Genomic DNA, 23,313 nt, shown 5'->3' on the forward strand with positions numbered 1-23,313 from the left:
AATCTCTAAACAGATCAATAATGAGTTCTGAAATTTGAATAAATAATAAATAGCCTACCAACAAAAAAAATCTAAGACCAGACAGATTCACAGCTGAATTCTACCAGATATACAAAGAAGAGCTGGTACCAGTCTTGCTGAAACCATTTGAAAAAATTGAGGAGGAGAGACTCCTCCCTAACTCATTCTATGAGACCAGCATCATCCTAATACCAAAACCTGGCAGAGACCCAACAAAAAGAGAAAACTTCAGGCCAATATCGTTGATAAACATCAATGCAAAAATCTTCAACAAAATACTGGCAAACCAAATCCAGCAGCACATCAAAAAGCGTATCTGCCACAATTGAGTAGGCTTTATTCCTGGAAAGCAAGGTTGGTTCAACATACACCAATCAATAAATGTGATTAATCACATAAACAGAACTAAAGACAAAAACCGTGATTACCTTCATAGATGCAGAAAAAGCTTTGATAAAATTAAACGTCCCTTCAAGTTAAAAAGTCTCAATAAACTAGGTGTTGAAGGAACATACCTCAAAATAATAAGAGTTATGTATGACAGACCCACACACAACATCACACTGAATGGGTAAAAACTAGAAGCATTCCCCTTGAAAAGTGGCACAAGACAAGAATGCCTTCTCTTATCACTCCTATTCAACATAGGATTGGAAGTCCTGACCACCTCAATCAGGCAAGAGAAAGAAATAAACAGCATCTAATTAGGAAGAGAGGAAGTCAAATTATTCCTGTTTGCAGAGAACATGATCCTATATCTAGAAATCCCCTTAGTCTCTGCCCCAAAGCTCCTTAAACTGATAACTTCAGCAAAGTTCATTTGTGAAAATCACTAATATTCCTATACGCCATCAACAGTCAAGATGAGCCAAATCAGAAATGCAATCCCTTTCACAATTGCCACAAATAAAATAAAATACCTAGGCATACAACTACCAGGGAGGTAAAAGACTTGTGGAAGCAGAACAATGAAACACTTCTCAAAGAAATCAGAGATGACACAAATAAATGGAAAAATATTCCATGCTCATGAATAGGAAAATTCAATATTATTAAAATGGCTACACTGCCAAAAGCAATTTATAGATTTGATAGGGTTTGGCTGTGGCCCCACCCAAATCTTATCTTGAATTATAGCTCCCATAATTCCTACATGCTGTGGGAGGGATCCAGTGGGAGATAATTGAATCATGGGGGAAGTTTCCCCCATGCTGTTCTCATGGTAGTTAATAAGTCTCAGGAGATATGATGGTTTTATAAAGGGAAACTCCTTTTGCTTGGTTCTCATTCTCTCTTGCCACCACCATGTAAGAAGTGCCTTTCATCTTCCACCATGATTGTGAGGCCTTCCAGCCACATGGAACTGTGAGTCCACTAAACCTTTTTCTTTATAAATTACCCAGTCTTGGGTATGTCTTTATTAGCACTGTGAAGATGAACTAATACAAGATTCAATGCTATTCCTATTAAACTACCATTGCAATTCTTTAAAGAACTAGAAAAAAACTATTTTAATATTCATGTGGTACCAAGAAAAGAGCCCAAATAGCCAAGGAAAACCTAAGCAAAAAGAACAAAGCTGGAGGCATCATGCCACCTGACATCAAACCACTATGTGGCTACAGTAACAAAAACAGCATGGTACTGATACAAAAACAGAAACCCAGACCAATAGAACATAATAGAAAACCCAGAAATAAATCTGCACACCTACAACTGTTTGATTTTCAACAAACCTAACGAAACAAACTTATATGGTTTGGTTGTGTGCCCAATCAAATCTCCTCTTGAATTCCCAACTGTTGTGGGAGGGACCCAGTGGGAGGAAATTGAATCATGGGGGCAGGTCTTTCCTGTGTTGTTCTTGTGATAGTGAGTAAGTCTCATGAGATCTGATGATTATTATAAGGGGGAGTATTCCTGCACAAATTCTCTTTTTGCCTGCTGCCATCCATGTAAGACGTGACTTGCTCCTCCTTGACTTCTGCCATGATTGTGAAGCCTCCCCAGCCACATGGAACTTTTAGTACAATAAACCTCTTTCTTTTGTAAATTGCCCAGTCTCAGGTATGTCTTTATCAGCAGCGTGAAAACAGACTAATACACAAGCAATGAGCAAAGGATTTTCCATTCATTAAATGACTCTGGAATAACTGGCTAGCCACATGCAGAAAATTGAAACTGAACCCATTCCTTATACCATATACAAAAATTAACTCAAGATGGATTAAAGCCTTAAATATAAAACCTCAAAACTATAAAAATCCTGGAAGACAACCTAGGCAATACCATTCTGTACGTAGGAATGGGCAAAGATTTCATGATGAAGACACCAAAGACAATTGTAACAAAAGCAAAAAATGACAAATGGAATCTAATTAAACTAAAGAGCTTCTGCACAGTAAAGGAAACTATCAACAGAGTGAACAACTCACAAAATAAGATACAAATTTTGCAAACTATGCATCTGACAAAGGTCTATTATTCAGCATCTACAAGGAACTTAAGCAAATTTACAAAAACAAAAAACAAACAGCCCCATGAAAAAGTGAGCAAAGGAAACGAACAGACACTTTTTAAATAAAAGACATATATGTGACCAAGAAGCATAAGAAAAACATCTCAACATCACTGATGGTTAGAGAAATGCAAATCAAAACCACAATGAGAGTCCATCTCACACCAATAAGTATGGCTATTATTAAAAAGTCAAAAAATAACAGATGCTGAACAGAGGTTATAGAGGAAAAAGAACACTTATACACTGCTGTTGGGAGCGTAAATTATTAGACTGGTGCAAAAGTAATTGTGGTTTTCGCCATTTTTTTTTAATAGCAAAAACTGCATTTACTTTTGCACCAACGTAGTAGTTCAACCACTATGGAAGACAGTGTGGTGATTCCTCAAATATCTAAAGCACAAATATCGTTGGACCCAGCAATCCATTACTGTGTATATACCCAAAGGAATATAAACCATTATATTATAAAGACACATGCTTGTGTATGTTCATAGCAGCATTATTTACAATAGCAAAGACATCAACCTAAATATCCATCAATGGCAGACTGGACAAAGAAGATGTGGTACATATACACCATGGAATACTATGTAGTCATAAAAAGGAATGAGATATGTGCTTTGCAGGAACATGGATAAAGCTGGAGGCCATTATCCTTAGCAAACTAACACAGGAACAGAGAAACAAATACTGCATGTTCTCAGTGGAAGCTAAATGATAAGAACACATGGACACATAGAGGGGAACGACTCACACGGGGGTCTACTGGAGAATGGAAGGTGGGAGGAGAGAGAGGATCAGGAAAAATGACTATTGGATACTAAGCTTAATATCTGGATGATGAAATAATCTGTACAACAAACCCCCATCACATGAGTTTATCTATATAACAAACCTGTACATGTATCCTTGAACTTAAGATACAACTTAAAAAAAAAACACACCCTACCCAATTAAGATGTTACTATTTTTTGGGTCAAAAGTTTTTTTTTTTTTTTGCCCTAATTCCTTTAGGCCCCATTAGTGCCATCAATGCCTGTGCTGAACAATCGTTCCTCATGGTAAAATCAAGGAGCTGTTAAGTTTTACAGGTCTAGTTTCAAATTCGGGTTTCTTAATATTTCAATGAAAAAGAGGAAAGGCATTTTAAAAATAGCTAAATAAATCCATAATGACAAAAAATTGAGAGGGGGAAAACTATATGGTAGAAGAATGAGTAGAAACTGGTCTGATAGGACACAAAATATTGAGATATAAGTTAGCTAGAGGGGAAACCAAGAATCAAGGAGATTTGTGATGCAAAACCTTAGGCTCTGAATAAAGGACACTCAAAATTTAATTCTGTCTACAAGGCGTCTTCAAAAGTTCATGGAAAATGTGTATTATGAAAAAAACTATGCATGAGTTTCAAAAATTTTTTGCACTAAACTAAGCTCATGCTAACTGTTATACCATGTCTGAACATAATGTAGTGTGAGGTACTAAGCACTATAAGACATCAATTTGAAAAGGGCTGCTATTAGAACAACATGAATTCTGCTAATATTGAAGCAAGAACAAACATCAAATTTATGGTGAAGGTTGTGTGGAAGAATGGTGACTTCATTAATGCTTTATGAAAAGTTTATGAGGACAACATCCCAAAGAAATGAGCAGTTTACAAATGGATAACTCATTTCAAGATGGGCTGAGACAATGTTGAAGATGAAGTCTGCAGCAGCAAGCCATCTACATTAATTTGTGAGGAAAAAATTCATCTTTTTTTATGCCCTGATTGAAGAGGACCAGTGAATAACAGCAGAAACAAGAGCCAATACCGTATACATTTCAAATGGTTGGGCTTACACAATTCTGACAAAAATTAAAGTTGAGCAAACTTTTTCCTCAATGGGTGCCAAAACTTTTGTGCCCACATCAGCTACAGACAAAAGCAGAGCTTTCAATGGATATTTTACATAAGTGAAATAAAGATGCTGAAGTATTTCCTTGAGAAAACATAACAGGAGATGAAACGTGGCTTTACCAGTATAATTCTGAAGACAAGGCACAATCAAAGCAATAGCTACCAAGAGGTGGAAGTGGCCTAGTCAAAGCAAAAGCAGACCTGTCAAGAGCAAGGGTCAGGTAACAGTTTTTTGGGGATGTTCAAGGCATATTGCTTGTTGACTTTCTGAAGGGCCAAAGAATGATAACATCTGCTTGTTACGAGAGTGTTTTGGAAAGGTTAGCCAAAACTTTAGCAGAAAAATGCCCAAGAAACCTTAACCAGAGAGCTCTTCTCCACTACAGCAATGCTCCTGCTCATTCTTTTCATCAAACAAGGGAAATTTTGTGAGTTTTGAAGGGAAATCATTAGCCATTCCCCTTACAGTCCTGACATGGCTCCTTCTGACTTCTTTTTTTATTTTTAATCCTAAAATGTCTTTAAAAGGTGCCCACTTTTCTTCAGTAAATAATGTAAAAAAGACAGCGTTGACATGATTAAATTTCCAGGACATTCAGTTCTCTAGAGATGAACTAAATGGCTGGTATCATTACTTAACAAAAGTGTCTTGAGTTTGATGGAGCTTATGTTGAGATATAAAGTATCTATTTCTGTTTTTATCTTTAAATCCCATTTTTCACAAACTTTTTGAGTCCCTTTGTACAATACGATGATGAGATAACAGTCTGAGTCAAAAGCAAGTAGACCACATCTCTTCGCCCACTTTTTCTGCAGTTGGGCAATTGCCTTGCCTTGCCATCTGACACCAACAACAGCATAAGCCTACACAAGTGGAACTGAAGCCACGATAAGGAAAGAAGAAACCACCTATACCACGCCAAGATCCTTGCCACCTGCCTTCCTAAGCTCGACTTAGGACCTTGCAGCTAGGTTTGTACCTCCCAGAGAGAAAATTGGAAGATTCCTCTGCAGGAAGCTGAACATCCCAACAAATCGGTGCCTAGAATGAAACTGCCCAGTCAGATCCTATACAATGAAGTTCACAAGGTGACAAATCAAGTCTGAGAAAACAGAGAATTTAATTATGCTTTCCAGAGCCTCAAGTTTATACGTAAGCAGGCAGTCAAGTATAGGCAGGTATTTGTAAGAGACCTCTAACGTAAAAGACTGAGACCAGAGAGTCAAACAAGCAAACAGATACAATGAATTTCCAGAAAACACACAAATGAAAGCAAGGAAAGAAAATATTGAAACATTAAAAAAACACTACAATTAATATCCTCAGAGAAATAAGATATTGTATTCTTGAAATAACATAGAATGCTATTTTTAGAGAAGGAACATTTAGAATCAATAAATGTGCAGTTGGAACTTTAAAAAAATAAAAAGAAATCCATAGCAGGACTGGAGAATAAGTCAGGGATATCAGCCAGGAAATAGTATCCCTTGTTAATATGGAAAAAGGATGAAATAAGAGAGGTTAGAAAATTTTATCAGTATGACTCTAAAAAGAAAGTTACATGACTCTAAAATTGAGTGCTAAAGGATCAGGTAATAGGATTGGGGTATGTGAAAGGAGAGGGTCCAACTGAAAGTTCAGATACTGTAGCCACAGCTGGTGCTACTGACAAGGTGGCTTTTGGATAAAGGCATGAAGTGAGGTGAGCAGGCTCACACCTGTGATGCCTGGGGAAGGCAATCCCAAGCAGAGAGAATGACAAATACAAAGTAGGCTTCATATGTTTAAGAAACAGAAAGTAGGTCATTGTGGCTGGAGTGGAGTCAAAGACAAATTGTAGGTAAAGAGACAGGTCCTGGTTGGTTTTATACAGAGCTGTTACGGGTCAAGCTTGACTGACTTTTTTCTTCCATTGAGATCAATTTATTTTTCTACTTGAAGAATTACGTAAGTAGACTCTGCTCAGATAATGTACTGAGTATCTTCAGTTATGAAAGAAATGTAATATACTTTTCTACTACTGAGAGGTGAACAGACCTCGCTCTCAGCGCCTCCTCTCCCTCGGGGTCCACTCTGGCGGCGCTTGAGGAGGCCTTCAGCCCACCACTGCACTGTGGGAGACCCTCTCTGGGCTGGCTGAGGCCGGAGCAGACGCCCTCTGCTTGCGGGGAAGTGCGGAGGAGAAGCGCGGGCAGGAACCGGGGCTGCGCGCGGCCTGCGAGTTCCGGGTGGGCGCAGGCAAGGCGGGCCCCACATTCAGAGAGGTCATCGGGCGCCGCCGGCCCGGGGCAGCGAAGGGCTTAGCACCGGTACCAGCAGATGTGGAGGGTACACCAGGTCTCCCCGCACTGCCGGCCCCGCCCGCGCCGCGCTCGAATTCTCGCGGGGCCTCAGCCCATTCCCTGCGGGGCAGGGCTCAGGACCTGCAGCCCGCCATGCCCGAGCCCCGCCCCGCCGTAGGCTCCCGCACTGCCTGAGCCTTCCAGACGGGCGCCGCCCCCTGCTCCGCGGCGCCCGGTCACATCGACCTCCCAAGGGCTGAGGAGTGCGGCACGCAGCGCGAGACTGACAGGCAGGCAGCTCCGCCCACGGCCGTGGCGCAGCAGCCACTAGGTGAAGCCAGGTACGCTCCTGAATCGGTGGGGACTTGGAGAAGTTTTATGTTTAGTTGGAGGATTGTAAACGCACCAGTCAGCACTCTGTGTCTAGCTCAAGGTTTGTAAACGATCAGCACTCTGTCAAAACAGACCAATCAGCTCTCTGTAAAATGGACCAATCAGCTCTTTGTAAAATGAACCAATCAGCTCTTTGTAAAATGAACCAATCAGCAGGATGTGGGTGGGTCATATAAGGGAATAAAAGCAGGCTGGGAGCCGGTAGTGGTAACTCCCCGGTTACTTTCCCCACTGTGAAAGCTTTGTTTATTTGCTGTTTATAATAAATTTTGCTGGTGTTTGGGTGTATGCCACCTTTGTGAGCTGTAACACATTGAAGTTCTGCAGCTTCACTCCTGTCGGTGACACCACGAGCCCACCCAAAGGAAGAAGCTCCAGAGACATCTGAACATCTGAAGAAACGAATTTCGGAGACACCATCTTTTAAGAGCTGTGACACTCACCGTGACTGTCCAGAGCTTCATTCTTGATGTTAGCAAGACCAAGAACCCGCCAATTCCCGACACACTACTATGAATTTTTCTTAAAGGTATTTCTTTAGAAAATCTCTTTGGTATTAGTGTCTTGAATATGTTGGATTTTTATTTACATTCTCTCTTGACTCATAGTTTTCCTAGAATTATTCTCGTTTTTAACAGCTGAGAACTAATGAGAAATTGCAACTAAGTGGAAGCCTACTGGCATATTTTATCTAGTTGGTAGAATTGTGGCTAGTGCTAAAACAAGCAAGCAATTCTCAACATATAAAATTAGCTGATTTCATACATGATCTTTGGATTTCTGGCTTCCATTGGATAAGGGGACTCTCTGGCAACACTGGGCTTACATTCCTAAGTGGCCAATTCGTTGGAATTATGTCACATGGCTGCTTTTTGTTCTGAGAATACTTCTCCAACTTTTCCCACTGGCTCAAACTCCTGAAATATTTTACTCATTTACATTACCTCTATTCTCTCTTGAAGGTATTAAAGTTTTCCAACTCTGTTATAGACGAATAGGGTAGATTAAAATATGAATCTCAGAAGGGTAGGTTAAAATATGAATCTCTCACTTAATAAACTGGTACAATCTATGGCTGTCTCACTCCCGGGGAAAGGTGGAGGGTCAGCTTGAATTATTTTGAGTGGCAGGTCTCTTTACTGGAGCATAAATTATCTGGGGGAAAGCAACCTCCTTTAGTGTTGGCGTCAGGCTACTTTGGATCTGTTGTACTGCTCCTTACTTACCTCACTAACATCAGTTAGTTCAATTTGAGGAATGTGAAAAAAAATTCTCAAAGTATTCTTCGTCTGTTTGATTTCATGTTCTCATCAGACAAGTTTATGCCAGATGATGAATATGAATACTGTTATTTAGGTATATCATTTAAAAATGTCTTTGAACTCATATAGTTTCTATTATGTCAAATAGCATTACACCAACATACTATAAAACACTGGCAGGCTCTTGGTCAGGGTAATGTTAGGCTATATTGCAGTAACACATACACCTTGTAATTGCAAAGGCATAACCCAACAGTCTTTTTTTATTCCCCTCGAAAGTTCTGATGATTTGGGGGGATTCTCCAAGGCTGTTATCTTCTTACTAGCTTTTCAGGAATCCCATCTTCTTACAATTACTGATGCTTTCAGCTCAACAAGTATCTTCTAGAGTAGTTGCAGCAAGGGATGAGAAATTTACAAAATTCAAAGTAAGATTACTAGCAAAAACAGGAGGCCCAGTCAAATTTGAATTTCAGATTAACCAGGAATAATTTTTACTATAATTATGTCCCAAATACTGCATGGCACATGCTTGCTTATACTAAGAATATTTGTTGTTTATCTGAAATTCAGATATAGCTGTTGTCTACTATTTTTATTTGCTAAATCTGGCAATCCTAAATCAAACCTGATTTTAGGTAGCTCAACCTAAAGATGACAATACCTCTTTACTGCTCACAGCCCATTGGGCAGAACTGGTCGTGTAATGTCAACGTGAATCCAAAGGAGGCTAGGAAATTTAGAGAAACACAGATTATTTGATGAGCATTTATGTATTTATTGCATAGTTTTAGAAATAGAAATTTTAGAACCAAAGTCATCTCTGATGTATTTACCTCATTAACATTTAGTCAGTTTACCAATGAGAAAACTAAACCCAGAGGGGTGAAGGAATGTGTTCATTTTACACAGTTACTTAGTGGCTGGCTGAGATTCCCAGATACACTGAGTCACATCTTAGGACTACTTCCATTAAATGGCGCAGTGTCTCTGGACTTCCTTTCAAATTAACACATAACTTTTTTCCATGAAATATTTGAAAGTCATACACGTGTGAGAAATTTTCTCAGATCTAGTTATCCCTTAAGATTGAGAAGCCAATCACAATGCATACAAAAATTTGCCTGAATGTTTAATTCATAAAATATTCTATCAGCATAATTAGAAGCAAAATATTGGTGGTGTAAAGTTACAGAATATAGAAAAATTGAGGGAAACATTTAGTTCATACTAAAACGGACAACTTTTTCCTTTTTTCCTTTTACCCCTTTTCCTGGTAAATCAGAGTCCCAGCTACAGTGCATTAAATAATGGCTTAATCAGCAGCTAGAGATGGTCTGAGGTCTGCTTCAGTGAGTGAGAAGCTGGCACTAAAGGCATTTAAGCATCTTCCAGCCATTGCACACAGTTGATTGTAATGATTGTTGATTGTAATGATTTTTTGAGCCATTCTATATTATGGGAAATGTCAAAATCGGTATTGTCCAAGAACTCACACATTTGAAAAATGAGTTTATGGGATGTGGAAGTGAAGAAGAAACCACTAGTTGTGGACAGCAGCTAATCTAATAGCTGAATTTTTTTCTTTGTTAAGATTGAAGTGGCTCTTCATCACTGCCAACCACTCCCCACTGCTCTTGCCTGTCCCTCTTTTCCCCCTACATCATCACTTCATATTGATTATTCTAACTGTAGGGTATTATTTGTGAAGTGCTTTGTCATTTGTACTAGCAGAAAGGTCACCATTTGCAACACTTTTACAGTAGAACATCCCCTTTTTGGTGTTATGCAAGTTGTTTTTCACTCATATTGTAAAAAGCAGAGGCTATCAAAACATTTGCCAGCTAATCACAATAAAAATACGTATTACCTCTGTCTTTCTACATGTATATTTCAGAGATAGTCTTGAAACAGCACCCTGCCTTGAATAATACACTGACATTATCTTTACTTTCCTATTTTATGTTTCTTTTTTTTGTTACCTTCTCCTTCATTCTATTAAAAATACTTCTAATATATTAAATTGATTTGACTCAATAAAGGTCTTAGCTCATATTTTCTAAAGTATTGATATAAGCATGCTTGCTTGACTGCCTCTAGAATGCTTCATAAAGTTGGTGTGTTTGACCAATATTACTTACACTAGAGGAGGAGTTCTATGAGTTCTCCTTGTATTTGCATGCTTAAAAATATTTTAAAAAACTTGTGGTTTTTGTAAGCATTGTTCAATAATTTTGCCCTAGTTCTTTCATTTTTTGTTTCTTTATTCCCATGTCTTCTCATATGCACTTAATTTTTTAAAACATACTTTTGAATTTCAGATGATGCACGATCATCTTAGTTGTTTTCCATAGCACAATGCTAAGGACTTAGAAATTTTGATAATAATGCTAAGCAGTTAACAAAAAGTTACAGTATTTTTGATATATATTCCACTGCTAAATTAGCATTATTTATCAAATGTTTCTAAATTATATTAAATTTTTTGTCACTACATATAGACACATTGTATATATGTGTACATACATAAATGCATTTATATGTTTGTTTTAATATATTACAGTAAAATGTAACAATTTAACAAAATCATTTTTTAAAAGCATGTGTAATCAGCCCTTCATACCTGTGGGTTCCACATTGGTGTACTCAACCAACTATGGTTAGAAAATATTTAGAAAATGCAGGATGTGGTGTCTCACACCTGTAATCCCAGCACTTTGGGAGGTCAAGGTGAGCAAATCACCCTGAGGTCAGGAGTTTGAGACCAGCCTGGCCAACATGGTGAAATTCCATCTCTACTACACATACAAAAAATTAACTGGTTGTGGTGACATGTGCCTGTCGTTTCAGCTGTTTGGGAGCTTGGGAGGCTGAGGCAGGAGTATTGCTTGAACTCAGGAGGCTGAGGTTACAGTGAGCCGAGACCACGCCACTACACTCCAGCCTGGGTGACAGAGTGAGACTCTGTCTCAAAAAAAAAAAAAAAAAGAAAAAAAAGAAAATATTTAGGAAAAAGAAGATGGTTACTTCTGTACTGAACATGTACAGATTATTTTTTTGTCATTATTCTCTAAATATTGCACTATAGCAACTGTTTCCATACACATAATTTAAATTGAGTTAAATATTATAGGTAGTCTAGAGATGATTTGCAGTGTTTGGGAGGATGTCAATAGGTTATATGCAAGTACTACACCATTTTCTATCAGGGACTTGAGCATCCATGGATTTTCGGTATCTTCAAGGGTCCAGAAATCAACCCCCCATCGATACTGAGGATGACTGTATTCCCATATTATATGGCGATACAGGCTTCAAAGCTCCCATGCTATTGCTTTTCCCCTGCACTGCCATGTGTTTGATATATGCCATTTTTCGATGTTTTGGCAGCTTCAAATGAGAAAATAGTAGACATTATTTCTGTTTTGTTTTCTGATGTTCATGAAGTTGATTCTCAAATTTCTATTGATCCTACATTTCACAAATAACCATCAAAAGAATATAAAAACTATTAAATTTGGTCAGGGAAAACAAAACCCAGAACAGAGACTCTGTTGAAGAGCAGCTGTGTACATTCTCCTTTTCTGGGGATCAGGGCAGGAGATTGACTAGGGGAAATAATGAACCAGAAGCACTTGGGGGCGTGGGGCATGGGGAGGAAACTGCTGAGTAGAGTTGAGGTGCTCAGGATCTCAGAGTCAACTCATTTCTCCATCCGCAGGCATTATGCCTGTCTAAGGCATTGAGTCTGTTTTGCACTTTTCTCTTTTTTTCTCTTTATATTTTCTTTACTAAGTCCGACACTGTTTCTTTTCTTTTCCATTTTCCTCTGTTCTTCCAATCTTTATTTGCCCCCTTTCTTTTCTCTGATTTCCCTTTTCCACCTTCTCCTTTCTCCTTTCTTTTTTTCTTTTCATTTCTCTCATTGCCAAATAGCTTTTTCAAAAGGTTCAAAAGTTTACACTAACTTATACTCACACCAGCATTTATAAGCCTGTGCCTGTTTTCTTATGGTTTCACAAAAAGTATACATTTATAAAATAATTTTTATTCTTTCCCAATATGCTAGGAGAAAAATAATCTTACATTAAACGTATTTAATTACTCAAATGCTTTCAGAAAAGGGACATTATATACCAGAGAGGAACAAATAGAATAGCAGTTGTGTCTCTTTACTAGATGCTTTTCATTATTATCACTTTACAACAATGCTGGAAAGATTCTCTCATAAAAATATGAAATGAAGCTCTGAAAGAATAAACAGCTTTTTCACAAATATCACCACTGGTAAAGCTCAGATGTGTGATCAGATAACATAGCTTTATTTTACAATACCTAGGAGCAAGATGTTTTGTTAGGGACTGATCATGTAAATAAACCAGTCCCAGAATGGCATTCAAAGAATACAGAAAGCTGTATCTTTATATAATTATCCAATATGGTGATTTATTTCAGATACGTTAAAATGCCACTTTCTATGCATAAGGCATGTAGGTAAATAAAATAAGTGATACATTTTTCCTCTCAAGATGCTTACAATATGTTAAAGAAGGTAAGTAATAAATATAAGTAATTATAATCCAAAATAGCATGTCATAAAATAAAGTGAGGAAAGCAGAAATATAACAGTTTCTCAGGAAAGAGGGTTTCTGGAATTAAAATCTTGAAGGTAGATCAGATGCCATTTAATATATGAGAGATTACCTTTCTCCTAGCATATTGGGAAAGAGTAAAAATTATTTTATAAATATATACTTTTTGTGACACTGTAAGAAAACAGGCACAGGCTTATAAATGCTGGTGTGAGTGTAAGTTAGTGTAAACTTTTGAAACTTTTCAAAAAGCCATTTGGCAAAATAGGCAGAATATGTCCACACCTAGATGTGTAAAGGCAATGAAGTTTGAGGAACTGTGTAGCTAAGTTATCATAGGGTTATAAATGTGCATTTTCAAGTATTGAGACATTGGGTATAATTAGAAGTGCAAAGACAAAGATGTGCCTTATGGACTGAGGCCTTTCGTGTTAGAACAATGTCCTGGATGTTGGTAGACAATAGAGATGAGGTTAACCAAGAGGGGAGAAGAAATAGGAAAATTTCTACTAGCCTACTCCTTGATGCTAATAGCTTTAACCACAGTAAATATGAATTTGTTTTTATGTCATATGTGAGATATATGGGTTATTTTATGTATGTAATAGCTATCAAATTGTTATGTGCTCCTGGGAGAGTCAATGTGCTTGAACTAATTTGAAGGAGACTGTTTTGTTAGACTGGATGTGGAAAAGAAGAAAATAGTAAGAGAACACTAGGTTGGAGTGTGGGAGATAGAGGGGTGCACCCAGAAACATAATTAAAGTGTGTTCTCTGTGTCTTCCAATGTGGTCATATCTGTGATCTAGAGAAGAAGAAGATACAGGCAGAAACTGAAGGAGATCTTCTCAGAGAGCCCATTGTGAGGCACGGGGCAAACAAAGGACTGTTTTAAGGATCTGAGTGACTATGTGATCACAAAATAGGAAGATGGATGTCTTCTTTTCCACGCAGAGCATAGCATAACTGATGCTTAAAAGTTCTATTGCTGTCCAATTAGTGACCCCTAGCAACTTTTGGCTATTTAAATTTAAAATAATTCAAATAAAATTTAAGACTCGGGCCCTTATTCACACTAGCCATATGTGTGCTCAACAAGTTGTTGGAGCTAATGGTTACCATATTGGATAGTATAAATATAAATAATTTTCATAAACACAAAGTTCTGTTGGATAGCGATAGAACTTGACCACAGGACTAAGAGCAAAGAACAAGACTGTGCTACTTGATGGGAGACAGAAAAAGAAGTGGACATGATAGCACAACAGGGATGCCTGGAAAGACACTCCTTGAAGACACTTAGTTGAGAGCATTATCAGAGAGATACGGCCCTCAGGAAGCAAGTGAGCAAAAGAGCCAGTATAATTTATGCCATTGTTGTTAATGTGTTCCCACTTATATAACTGTGAAGCTTGAGTTACAAACATAAAGTTAATTATATAAGAGACCATATCTTACACACTGAGAATGTGCAGATAAAATAGAGTAAACCTACCCAGCCTCAGTCAACAATAACGACCAGATTACAAGTATGACTAGTTGCTAACATGTATTGGACACATGCAATGTGGTAGGCATTGTTCTAAGTGATTGGAGTGCATTAACTCATTGGTTTCTTATACCAGCTCTAAGAGATTGATACTCAAGCTATCCACATTTTCAGATAAGGAAACTAAAGCAAAGCTGGATAATAAAGGCTGCCTGACTTCAGGGCCCATACTCTTTTTCACAATGAAAGTGGAAATGACTAATTCTTCGTATCCCAATGGCAGAGGAATATTAGACACATTCTGAAATCAGTGAGGACAAATCAATGGACAGTTATGAATACTGAGATACATTTGATTAGTAATCTGGTTAAAGTCTGAATAAAGTATTTAAAAGTAACACAAAAAAATCAAACCAAAGTCAGAAAAGCACTATTTCACACAGATGTAACAAGCAAGTGGATACACAACTCAGACAAGAATGTAATGAATGAACCCGAAAATACAGTTTCTTTGATGATCTAGGTCAGGGATAGCAAAGATGCTTTAATTTCCTGGGCCAACGCTGATTGATTGTGGTGCTGGAGTGGAGCTGTGTTGAGAATTCTGAGACTCAATAAAAATGCATGCAATAATTAATTAGTAATGTCTGACATAGTTGGGGAAGGCAGATAATCAGCATATATATCAAGTATCTGTCATTCCTGATTTGGAGAGATGTGGAGGAAGGCATTTCAGGTTCAAAGCAAAACTTTTAAAAAAAGTAATGAGTTAGTCTGCATGCGCATAATCCTGCACATAAAAAAATTGACCAATTTTGAAGAAACAATGTGTACTTTAGGGCCAGAAAAGAAAACTATGGTCAGGTTTCAAAATGCAAGTTATAGTAAAGTGTAACAATTTTATTGTATGTATGAATTTAGGAATTGATCTGTCATTGAGATGGAAAGTCATAACTAATTCCTATTATTTTCATGAGTTTTTGGAGTGGATACTAAATTTTGGTGAGTTGATGATGGAAAGCAGGAACTGGCAAGATTACAGCTCACAGTGTATGTCACTGGCCTAAAAAATGTAGGTAGTCTTTGCTAATAGTCTTTTTTTCTTCCCATCTGTACTCATATATTTTTTATTCTATCATTGCTGACACTTTAGGTGTTTGAACGAATACTGAGGCAAAATGAAAGGCACTATTTCTTCCCTCCACTCTGCCCTCAGAGAAGGCTCCGCCCTGAGGCTCTTTACTAGCCACTCATAAGTCTCTTCTTTGTAGCATTAGCTGATAATATTTATATAGTACCTTTTGGTAGAGAGCTGTGAAGTATCATGTTGTTCAATAGGGAAGATGGCTCAATAGAGATATAAGAAGGTTGATTAGATGTTGTTCCTTCTGTATCCTGACTGTGAAAAGTGTAACGCTTGGAGAGGTTAAATTATTGTCAGAAGAGCAAAGCGCCAATCTCTCTTTTCTCAGAATGTGGGTGGGAGGATCCTTGTGCACTCTCAGATTGCATCAATACCTTTTCCAGGATTCTTCTGTGGTATGAGTCGTCATGGATATGAGTCCTTGGTGGATCCATTTATGGGTTGTGTTGATCTTGTGGATTATTGGCAGCTTATATAGGCATGGCTTGTACTAAATACTCAATGTCTATTTGCTGAACTGAATTAAATGTATCGTTTACATGTTCACACATATATTACCCATAATACATTAAGCAATACACCAAGTGTCTATTGCATGAAGCATATTCATGGTATAACCCAGAAGGCACAGCTATAATTTTGTTTTGTTCAAACAGGAAGAGTTTTGTTGCATCCAAAGATCATATGATCCCCTTCATATACCGAAGGAGAAACCAACCAACCAAAACAAACAAACAAACAAACAAAAACCACAAGTCACTACAATGAATACAGGTCGTCATTATGTAGGCATTCCTAACATTAACAAAAGAAGATTCAACATTGAAAGACCGTCTTTCTAGGAACTTGCCAAGCATGAACTAAGACTGAATAAGGGTCTTGCAGTAAGAGCCATATATCCAGGCACAGAGAGACGGTGTAAGACCAGAACAGAAGAACCCAAAACAGTTGCCAGGGAAGATTCAGATAAAAGTTTCTAGTTACACTACTTAGGAATTACCATCAATTCTTAGTAAAAGGAGGTTCAATGAGTTACAAAAAATCCTTACTTCCTATTCTATTGTTTTTAGATACGTATCACAAAGTATATACAGTTAAAAAACAAGAAACCAAATGAGGACCCAGCTCACAAGTGTCATTTTAGGTCATGGCAATTTAAATTAAGCTAATCATAAATAGTTTTGAATGTTGTGAAAAGAGTTTCTGGTTTTGCTCTGAGGTTTTGCATTTTTAAAAGAGCATTGAACAAAGTTAGAACTAAGCGATACGTTAGTACAAAGAGAAAAATCGCAAAGGCTACAAATACACACAAATTCTCAATATGCTATGATGAATATAACATAATGCCTACCATTAATTTTGCAGTAAGGTCAAGGCAATGATGTTATCAGCAATGAATGAAAGCAAAGAGTGATTCTTGACACTGTCAGAATTAAGCATTAATAATGTTTCCTATTTGTGTCTTAATTGGGTGTGATTTGCCTCTGATAGCACCTTTCATTATCAGTACAGCCAAGCCTCTGTGTTTTCCATCTGAGGTGTCCATTGTTCTAATTATTCCCGCATGCTGACCATCCTCAATACATGCGAAATAATACCAGTAATGCATTTTTAAAAAGAAGCAATATGCTTAAATATATTATAGACACTCTGTCATCCTGTATTGCTTTTTACTCTTTAGACTGTAGAAAGCTGCGTGGCTATTTTACATTGATAGGCATTTGTATTGATTGGAGGAGTAAAAAGAAAGTACTCATTACAGAGCTGCTAACAGTGTAATTATAGAGTGGCACCCATGCTGGGGTGTGTTAGGAACCATGTTCCTGTTTTAACACCATGTAGAGTGTAACACCGGTAGCTTAGTGGAATACGCTCTTTGTACTTATAATTGCTTGCAATTAGTCCAGGGTAGTAGGTACGTTTTTATCTCCTACCTATCAGAATTCTGATGTTGGGATATTGATCATTGGATTTACTCTCAATACCTAAAATTGTCAAAATTTATACAGTAAAATTTACTTCTTTTTAGACTTTGGCTTAGTGGTTAGAGGGCCTCAGTTTCAGTCTAGGTTCTGTCACTTACTAGCTCTGTGAGCTTAGGGAAATTTCTTCATCTTTCCAACCCTCGCTTCTCTTATCTGAAATGTGGGGTTAATACTACTACTCTTGGAAGATTTATGAAAAGAACAAATTATGAAGGCAGAGTACTATGTGTGTGAAAAAGTAGTAGCTGAAACAATGTTGTCATGATGATTATGGCACATGAATCAGTTGATCCAGAATCTAAATTATTTTTAGGATAATGTTACCTTCTCACTCTTGACCTAGTATCCTACCAATATGTTTCCTGTAATATTAACAGAAATTGGCATGTTCAGTTAGTATCTAATTTTCTTAAATATGTTTAAAAATCCCATTGTCCAGGCTCACACTTTTAAAAGGTTCTTGAAACCCTGCCCGTTCGGCTGAACTTCCTTTTCCCTGTGATTGAATTTTCTATTCATTTGTCAAACTGCTTGAGTTTCATGCTGCTAAAAGCAAATTTAAATGCAGATCCAGCACAACTTGAGGTTCTTGGCCAGTCAACAACTGACCGGTACACAGCCTTCCTTTATGGAAAAGCAGAAGGTGAAAGAGGGAGTAATTTTCCTCTGAGTTAAATGCTCCAGGCCTCACACGCCTGTATTTTATCTCCTACTTTTCACAGAAACTCTGGTTCTAGAATTAGAGGTTTTTAAACCATCAATAATACTAACATTTTCTCCCTTAAAGTTTCTATTTGACAGGGTTTTATGGTCCTGACACAGGTATCAGATTTCTCTGCTGGAGTGCGCAGAGTTTAGTGGACAATGGCAAACTCTGGAGAAGCAGTTAGATCTGGCTCCTTATTTCTAGTTCTGTCACTCCCTAGCTGTGGGAGCAGCAGCCGGTTACTTAGATTCCCAGAGCTTCAGATTTTCCATTCATGCAATGATTGTAATAACAGCTCCTTCTTGGGTGTTTTGGGTGAAAAGTAAAAGAGAAAATATATAAGAAACCTGTAGAATCTCTTCCATTTTTCCTGTGATATTTCTTTTTGTCTCCAATGATAAGGAAATCCCCTAAACTTATTTTCCCCTGCTGTAGAGTACAGATGGCACCTGGGAAGCTGTAAGATGTGTGTGCAGTTAAAGACATTTCAGCTCTTTCACTTATAATATCAGAGTTAATAAAATTATAGCTAGAGAATGGACCATATACTCTAATGTAATGCTTATCTCTGTATACTGAAGGATTCTTGGAGACATATTAGTGACAAAAGCTGAAATTTTAAAATATTTTCCTTTACGCACTTATATCATGCCTTATTTAACTGATGTAGGGCAAAGTCATTTGAATTTTGTCCTTTAGACAGAATTCACATGTCCCTTCATCTGCAAAATAGTTTACCTTAATTTGAAGTTTCTCCTGTGAATTCTGGCTACCCAAATTATACCAGCATGACCAGTAAACAGGACAGAGCCATGTAGTAAGAGGGCAGCACTACCTTCACAGAGCCTACTAATGTCTCAGAGAGAGGAGACCTTAGGATATTTTTGAGGTTTTGAAGTCTGGCTTCAGACAGGTCTGTCAATGCAGCAACTTCATTAGGGCTGGAGAAAAATAATGAAATAAAGGTTTCGGAGTATTGGCTAAAGCAAGGTGTTTTGAGGCAAGATCTTCAAAGACCCTTGGGGTGTAAACTGGCATGTGATGATTTCTGTTGAAAAATTGATGAATCAAAGTTTTCGGAATAAAAAGTGAAATCATTTGTAACTTTCATCTTCTTGAACATGAATCCCTTGAAACAATCACGTTCTCTTTTTTTTTTTTTAATTATACTTTAAGTTCTAGGGTACATGTGCATAACGTGCAGGTTCGTTACATATGTATACTTGTGCCATGTTGGTGTGCTGCACCCATCAACTCATCAGCACCCATCAACTCGTCATTTACATCAGGTATAACTCCCAATGCAATCCCTCCCCCCTCCCCATAATAGGCCGCGGTGTGTGATGTTCCCCTTCCCGAGTCCAAGTCATCTCATCGTTCAGTTCCCACCTGTGAGTGAGAACATGTGGTGTTTGGTTTTCTGTTCTTGCGATAGTTTGCTGAGAATGATGGTTTCCAGCTGCATCCATGTCCCTACAAAGGACACAATCTCATCCTTTTTAATGGCTGCGTAATATTCCATGGTGTGTATGTGCCACATTTTCTTAATCCAGTCTGTCACTGACGGACATTTGGGTTGATTCCAAGTCTTTGCTATTGTGAATAGTGCTGCGATGATAAAAAGACAGTGGAATAGTAAATGTTAATGTAGATACTTATCAGACTGGTAAAATTAACACCTTTTATGGGGGATGATAACAAAGGGGTCTTCTTAAATATTGGAAATGTGAAGTGTTAGTTTTTAAGTAATCTGATATCCTCTTTTAGACATAAAAATATATATATTTATACATTGTTTATGGTAGCAAAACTTGAAAGCAAAATGAGTGCGCATCAATAGGAGAATACATTATGGTATACTCAAACCATAGAATTTTATAGCTATTATAAGTTTTATCGAGAGAATTTTCATAAAGTACTGTTGAGATAGAGAAGTGTAATAGGACTTCACTTTTTTATAAAGTAAAAAATGTTTCTATGTGTGTGGATGTATGTGTATGTGTGGAATGTATATTGTGAAGAACAAAATGCATTGCACAATTTTGATTTTATTCAGGCTATTGCAATAGGGAGAATGTTCATTAATGAAGGACATCTTGAAAAAATAACAAAAAAAGAACAGATAAAAAGGGAGTCTTGGTTTTATAAAAACAAAAACAATAAAGTCATAAAAGGTGAAAGGCAGATTTCTAAGTCCTGAGGAAGGATCCCAAATGGGTCTTTTTTCATAGTATTGGGGGCAGGTAAGATGGCCCTGAGGTTACAAAAGAGTTCTGGGGTCTTTCACACACCATTGCTTTGTGAGATCAAAGAACTCTATTGTACGTATGTTTGTATGAATTTGTATGTGTAAAGTGTATTTATATGTGTAATTGTACATATAAATGTATATACACTGAGATAATAGATGAGTACTATGGGGGCTGAAGAGCAGAAATCAAGCAGAAAAGGAAAATCACTGCCCTATAAAACAACGTGTGACGTGATCATATTACTCATTTACATATAACTTAGACGTCAATTTATTAATGTACATAAGAACATTTGGATAATAGTAACAGAAATAACTTTAAATTTAGTTTAATAGCATGTATTTTTCTGAGCATAAAATGAACGCATAGAACAACTGGACAGTACTCAAAGCATCCGCAGGTTTAGCTCTTTCTACAGCAACTTTACACAGACAGACATTCTTATTTTTCCATTAAGAAAAATTGTGTCCATTTCCATTGTGTCCTCGGATTCACAATTACAACAGTGTCATATTCAGAATAAATTTTTAGTTTGATATTACAAAAATTCTGTAAGCATAGAGTTGCTTTAATTGAGTAAAATACATGGGTTAACACTTTGCCAAGTATTCATATGTTCAGTAGCCTTTGTAATCCTTAACATGTGACTTTATTGCTTCTAAGAAAAATTGTCTGGGGGCTCAATAAGTTCAAGAAAAGAATGCTCCTGTGATATTAGAGAGGTTTGGTAACAAAGATCTAACTTAGGAACATTCACTTCTCCACGCCCCTGTCATTAATATATACCATTACACTTTTAAAACTAAAACTGAATGACCTTAAAAATATAATAATCCGTGCCTTAAAATTACAAATCTTACCATAACAGTAAGTGAGCAATTTCCAAGTAAATGAAGTACTGCCTCCCCTGTGGTTTAATTGTGTTTTCTGTCCTCTTATTCATCCTTCTCATGACATTTTCCCACCTTATTCAAGAGCTCTACCTACAGTTAGGGCAGCTTTGGGAACAGACTCTATTCATTTCCCAGATAAAAAGATGAACAAGAAGAAAAAGCACTAGAACAAGACTCTTGTCCTCTGAATGGGTACTCCAAATGATGTTGGCACACGAGGCAGATGCAAAAAGAGGATAGCTTACAATGTGAAGTCCTTCTTGACGTAATTGAGATTTCTGAAGCAAAATTAATTTTCAATAAAAATTAAAATATTTTCTAATAATGAATATGTGCTGAAGAATCTAAGATAGTAACACAAAAAATAAAGACATCTAGAGCATTCTATTCACCAAGATAATCACTTTCTCTTTTTTTTAAGTGGAATTCCTTTTTCCAAATCTTAGCCTTCATTTCTTTAACACACAAGTCCTTAATACTTGTGGCATCTTATTTTGTCCTCCTTTCTCATAATAACAGAATAAAATAATTTTTTCTGTAATAGTGCACTTATATGAGATTCTGTTTTTACTTGAATGCTTGCAAAAATACAATAAAGAGAATGAACCAATAAAATAACTGGAAGAGTAGTTCTAATCCTCAAAATGGGGTTAACGCAAGGAAAAAAGAGTTGGAATTATTTGACTTCCTACAAAACAAAGCTAGTTCCCACCTGCCTTCTCCTTTTGGCTCTTCCTTCCTTATTTACAGTACGGTAGGACTTTTGAGTGAAGGAATGGCAAGCAGTTAATAAAACCTTTGATGGGTATTAATTACTTTCCACTTAATTACCTGCCTTGTGGATCTTGTTGAGCTATTGATTACTGGCAAACATACATCCCACTGGGGATAAGTGTGATTTAACTTCATCCAAAGAGTCAATTAGCCCAAGTAACATAGGGAGAGCTAGTGTTTTGCCTCAGTAGCTAGAGATTCTTGCCAAAAAGGCGAGGTAAGCATTTATTTGTTCATTAAAACACAGTGTTACTATCAACAGGAGTCACTTATCAGGTGTTATTGAGATTGGTAAAATGTCACTGTGCGTCATCAAAGATTAGCTGCATGGTGTGGAAGCAACATGGGCAAAGGGAGTCTTTCTTGCTTGAGAACTCTGAAAGAACTGGTGAGGTTTTGAGATTAAACTTAGCGGTATAGTCCAAGTACTGTTCTCTATTTCATGAAATTATAACCAAACAACTCTATCAAATACACCTACACACAGCTATGGTTTATAAAGACAATGTTGCCTTGTGCTGCATGAATTTCAGGATCCCAGATTTTTTTCTTTGATATGCTATACCAAAAGAGCAGGATGTTTTCTGCACCTTCACTTAATAATTTACTGATTTCTGTGTTCATTTCTGCCAGCAAGTCAATAGGAAAAAAATGCTTGAAATTCAGGTCTTTGGTGGATTGGGGGAGAGGAGGAAAATTGTGTGAGAGAAAGAAAAATTGTTCCATTGACCAAACTTTGGCATGAAATTATACTTTTAAACCCATAAGAAAATTCACAAAGCTGATATTCTTAAAACTTTATCTATTTAGTTTTATAAAAATTCAAATTAGAATTTTTAAAACATCCTATTATGTAGCTCTTTTGTGGTATTCTTATGAGAAGAATTAATCTTAAAAAATATGTCAAACTCTAGGAGTTAGCAAGGGATAGAAAAATATGCTGAATTGCAGGTGAGTGTTAGAACTTTGATCAATAAATTATGTGACACGGAAATTTTATTTTGAAAAGTTGTAATAATATCAAAACCCACAATATTTTATTTAAAAATTAGGGCATGGGGAGTTTAAATAATTTGCTTTGTTGTGGAATTCATT

This window comes from Macaca mulatta, chromosome 15 (genome assembly GCF_049350105.2).
Source record: "Macaca mulatta isolate MMU2019108-1 chromosome 15, T2T-MMU8v2.0, whole genome shotgun sequence".
NCBI classification, from domain to species: domain Eukaryota; kingdom Metazoa; phylum Chordata; class Mammalia; order Primates; family Cercopithecidae; genus Macaca; species Macaca mulatta.